The sequence below is a fragment of the Schistocerca gregaria genome, unplaced genomic scaffold (assembly GCF_023897955.1).
Source record: "Schistocerca gregaria isolate iqSchGreg1 unplaced genomic scaffold, iqSchGreg1.2 ptg000670l, whole genome shotgun sequence".
Classification (NCBI taxonomy): Eukaryota; Metazoa; Arthropoda; class Insecta; order Orthoptera; family Acrididae; genus Schistocerca; species Schistocerca gregaria.
Window position 1 is genome coordinate 100,001 of NW_026062053.1, and position 5,000 is coordinate 105,000.

The 5,000-nt window shown below is 55.1% G+C and overlaps 3 non-coding genes across 3 annotated transcripts in view; all 3 read left to right on the plus strand.

Moving 5' to 3' along the window:
• Positions 1 to 2,304: 2,304 nt before the first annotated feature.
• On the plus strand, positions 2,305 to 4,197 carry LOC126318516 (small subunit ribosomal RNA). Its single transcript, XR_007557337.1, has one exon. It is a non-coding gene; the product is annotated as a small subunit ribosomal RNA (ribosomal RNA).
• A 368-nt stretch (positions 4,198 to 4,565) lies between these two features.
• Positions 4,566 to 4,720, plus strand: LOC126318491 (5.8S ribosomal RNA). Its single transcript, XR_007557315.1, has one exon. It is a non-coding gene; the product is annotated as a 5.8S ribosomal RNA (ribosomal RNA).
• A 188-nt stretch (positions 4,721 to 4,908) lies between these two features.
• The window catches only part of LOC126318532 (large subunit ribosomal RNA), a 4,222-nt gene continuing 4,130 nt past the window's right edge, over positions 4,909 to 5,000 (plus strand). The window contains exon 1 of the ribosomal RNA XR_007557352.1: positions 4,909 to 5,000. This exon is cut by the window's right edge and continues 4,130 nt beyond it. This is a non-coding gene — a ribosomal RNA (large subunit ribosomal RNA).

A 5,000-nucleotide genomic window follows, 5' to 3' on the forward strand; every position in this document is an offset into this window, starting at 1 on the left:
TAACTCAATTTGTCCCTTAACCTAACTCAATTTGTCCCTTAACCTAACTCAATTTGTCCCTTAACCTAACTCAATTTGTCCCTTAACCTAACTCAATTTGTCCCTTAACCTAACCCACGTTGTCCCTTAACCTAACCCACGTTGTCCCTTAACCTAACCCACGTTGTCCCTTAACCTAACCCACGTTGTCCCTTAACCTAACCCACGTTGTCCCTTAACCTAACCCACGTTGTCCCTTAACCTAACCCACGTTGTCCCTTAACCTAACCCACGTTGTCCCTTAACCTAACCCACGTTGTCCCTTAACCTAACCCACGTTGTCCCTTAACCTAACCCACGTTGTCCCTTAACCTAACCCACGTTGTCCCTTAACCTAACCCACGTTGTCCCTTAACCTAACCCACGTTGTCCCTTAACCTAACCCACGTTGTCCCTTAACCTAACCCACGTTGTCCCTTAACCTAACCCACGTTGTCCCTTAACCTAACCCACGTTGTCCCTTTGCCTAACATAGTTCACTGCTCGGAATCTCTGGTGTCGTTGTTATCCTCATGTAGATGTCTTGCGAGTGTTGCTTACTTTCCACATATTCCCGCTATCCACTGTCAATTGTACTGCAATAGGACTATATCGCCCCCCCCCCCCCTCTGCCCCTCTCTTTGTGTCTCCGTCCTCTCAAGCTGGTCGGTCTGGCGTTTGAGTGTTAAATGAGCCTCGCAGCTGTTCAGTTGCGTTCAGATGTCGACGCCCTCAGTGTACGTCGTGGTATGGTCTGTGTCCATTGTCCGCTGATGTCGTACGCGTAACCCACACGCTGTACCGATCATCGGTAGTTACGTACAGAGTGAAGTAGTGTGATACGTGTGACCGTACGCTGGCTGTGCCCAACGGTGTCGAATCTCAATTTCCATATGTTGTGCTCGATGCTACTTGTCTCGTCTCCCAATAACAGCTAGGTTGCACTGTGGTACGCCGTAGAGGCGTGTGGGAGGAACGTACGAACGCATTGTATGTCACCCTGGGTCGCTGGGGGTGGTGGTGCGGTGAGTCAGGTCAGGTCAGCGTGAGCCGTGTGATGTAGTGACGCGTGTATTCCGACTTTGTCGTATTGCCTCACACAAAGTGCTACCCTGGTGGACCGCGTTCCATATCTGGGACATGCCGCAGATGCCGGTTGACAGTGGATCGCGGAAGGGACATCGCATACGTGCGCGGGCCACCTTCCACGTGTTCTCTTCTGCACATGTCGCAGTGTGTATGTGGTCTGATGTAGCGTGTCGTGACACATGACATCCTGGCATGCAAGAATTGTTGAATTCGCAAATGTAGGTGGACATCTACGTTTACTGCCCAAGATACGCAAATGAACTGGAAATCCGTTGTTGAGCGGTTGTTCACGCTGGAGGTGAATCTGTGATGGCGACGATCGGTACAGCTATTAACCGGTTGTTTCAGCGGTACCCGCCACATCCACACACGTGACTAGGCCCATGTGGGTATGAAGCGATACGCGGCGGTGGCTTGGTGGGACTGTTCCCGGCCGGTGAAGGGGGGCCGCCCGGCGTGTTGGCCGCGCGCTGCGTGGGCGCACGCGCAACAGGCGGCTGGTGGGGGGCGCCGAGTGGCAGGAGCGCCAGCCGACGGGCTCGGCAGGCGGCGCAGCTACGCTGCGGCGCACCCTGCACGCGGCGCCTGGCGGCCAAAGTTGGTTCAGCCGAGCCCGGTGCGAAGCGCGGTGGACATCTGCAGTGTGCTGGTCTGATTGAGGACTGTGTGCGTTGAGGATGCGCCGCCGCCTGGCACTCGGCGCCGCGACGCCGTCTGCTGCTCGGTCGCCCCAGCGGTTCTCGCAGGTGGTTTGTATCGCAGTTGTGCGGACGTGTTGGCGCGTGCGCTGTGCTGGGAGAGTTCGCTTCTGCACCCAAGTGGGGCTTTGCCCTTGTGTGGCGCTGGCGTTGGAGCTGCCGGTCACCATAGGTGGCGCGTGTTGTCTCCCGCCGGCAATGCCACGACAGCACGCTCCCGGGCCTCTGTCGGCAGCGGCAAGCTCAGTTGGGAGCAAGGGTGTTCGCACTAAAACCGTCTACTCGCCTAACTCCGGGCGATTGCGCCTCTCTCGAAACCGACCAAGTACCTAGGACGGCGCTGCGCGCCGCCGGGACCTGAGAGGGTTTCGAGGTGTATCGTGCAGGGGAGCTCGGCCTCCTCCTGTTTGCAGAATAATTGAGCGGACGCTTGCGTGTTCGCGCGGGCCCCCGGGACACACTCCCGGGCGGCCGGCTGCTCAGCTCTAGTTGACGCAGCTCCCTGGTTGATCCTGCCAGTAGTCATATGCTTGTCTCAAAGATTAAGCCATGCATGTCTCAGTACAAGCCGCATTAAGGTGAAACCGCGAATGGCTCATTAAATCAGTTATGGTTCCTTAGATCGTACCCACGTTACTTGGATAACTGTGGTAATTCTAGAGCTAATACATGCAAACAGAGTCCCGACCAGAGATGGAAGGGACGCTTTTATTAGATCAAAACCAATCGGATTGGCTTGTCTGGTCCGTTTGCCTTGGTGACTCTGAATAACTTTGGGCTGATCGCACGGTCCTCGTACCGGCGACGCATCTTTCAAATGTCTGCCTTATCAACTGTCGATGGTAGGTTCTGCGCCTACCATGGTTGTAACGGGTAACGGGGAATCAGGGTTCGATTCCGGAGAGGGAGCCTGAGAAACGGCTACCACATCCAAGGAAGGCAGCAGGCGCGCAAATTACCCACTCCCGGCACGGGGAGGTAGTGACGAAAAATAACGATACGGGACTCATCCGAGGCCCCGTAATCGGAATGAGTACACTTTAAATCCTTTAACGAGTATCTATTGGAGGGCAAGTCTGGTGCCAGCAGCCGCGGTAATTCCAGCTCCAATAGCGTATATTAAAGTTGTTGCGGTTAAAAAGCTCGTAGTTGGATTTGTGTCCCACGCTGTTGGTTCACCGCCCGTCGGTGTTTAACTGGCATGTATCGTGGGACGTCCTGCCGGTGGGGCGAGCCGAAGGGGTGCTTTCGCGTCCCGAGGCGGACCCCGTTTAAATCCTACCAGGGTGCTCTTTGTTGAGTGTCTCGGTGGGCCGGCACGTTTACTTTGAACAAATTAGAGTGCTTAAAGCAGGCAAGCCCGCCTGAATACTGTGTGCATGGAATAATGGAATAGGACCTCGGTTCTATTTTGTTGGTTTTCGGAACCCGAGGTAATGATTAATAGGGACAGGCGGGGGCATTCGTATTGCGACGTTAGAGGTGAAATTCTTGGATCGTCGCAAGACGAACAGAAGCGAAAGCATTTGCCAAGTATGTTTTCATTAATCAAGAACGAAAGTTAGAGGTTCGAAGGCGATCAGATACCGCCCTAGTTCTAACCATAAACGATGCCAGCCAGCGATCCGCCGCAGTTCCTCCGATGACTCGGCGGGCAGCCTCCGGGAAACCAAAGCTTTTGGGTTCCGGGGGAAGTATGGTTGCAAAGCTGAAACTTAAAGGAATTGACGGAAGGGCACCACCAGGAGTGGAGCCTGCGGCTTAATTTGACTCAACACGGGAAACCTCACCAGGCCCGGACACCGGAAGGATTGACAGATTGATAGCTCTTTCTTGATTCGGTGGGTGGTGGTGCATGGCCGTTCTTAGTTGGTGGAGCGATTTGTCTGGTTAATTCCGATAACGAACGAGACTCTAGCCTGCTAACTAGTCGCGTGACATCCTTCGTGCTGTCAGCGATTACTTTTCTTCTTAGAGGGACAGGCGGCTTCTAGCCGCACGAGATTGAGCAATAACAGGTCTGTGATGCCCTTAGATGTTCTGGGCCGCACGCGCGCTACACTGAAGGAATCAGCGTGTCTTCCTAGGCCGAAAGGTCGGGGTAACCCGCTGAACCTCCTTCGTGCTAGGGATTGGGGCTTGCAATTGTTCCCCATGAACGAGGAATTCCCAGTAAGCGCGAGTCATAAGCTCGCGTTGATTACGTCCCTGCCCTTTGTACACACCGCCCGTCGCTACTACCGATTGAATGATTTAGTGAGGTCTTCGGACTGGTACGCGGCATCGACTCTGTCGTTGCCGATGCTACCGGAAAGATGACCAAACTTGATCATTTAGAGGAAGTAAAAGTCGTAACAAGGTTTCCGTAGGTGAACCTGCGGAAGGATCATTACCGACTAGACTGCATGTCTTTCGATGTGCGTGTCGTGTCGTGTCGCGCAACACGCTACCTGTACGGCAGTGGCCGTGCGCCGCGTGCGGAACCACGCGTGCCTCTCAAAACTAGCGGAAGTGTTGTTGTTGTGTGGTACGAGCGCTGAAGCTCTGGAGCGGCTGGCCTGCGGTACCTGGCGCCTGGCGCCGGTTTTGAATGACGTTCGCCCGAGTGCCTGTCCGCTCCGGTGTGGAGCCGTACGACGCCCATCGGCTGTGAGGCCGTTGGACACAAAAAAAAATAGTGGAACAGGGGCCGTCAGACGCCTCAGTCCTGCAAATGCTACTGTCTTGAAAGAGACAGTGGGAGACTGAAAAGGAAAAGATCACCCAGGACGGTGGATCACTCGGCTCGTGGGTCGATGAAGAACGCAGCAAATTGCGCGTCGACATGTGAACTGCAGGACACATGAACATCGACGTTTCGAACGCACATTGCGGTCCATGGATTCCGTTCCCGGGCCACGTCTGGCTGAGGGTCGGCTACGTATACTGAAGCGCGCGGCGTTTGTCCCGCTTCGGAGACGTGGGAGTGTCGTGGTCGCCTGTGTGGCCGGCCGCGTCTCCTTAAACGTGCGATGCGCGCCCGTCGCCTGGCGGTTCGCATACCGGTACTTTCTCGGTAGCGTGCACAGCCGGCTGGCGGTGTGGCGTGCGACACCTCGTACAACGACCTCAGAGCAGGCGAGACTACCCGCTGAATTTAAGCATATTACTAAGCGGAGGAAAAGAAACTAACAAGGATTCCCCCAGTAGCGGCGA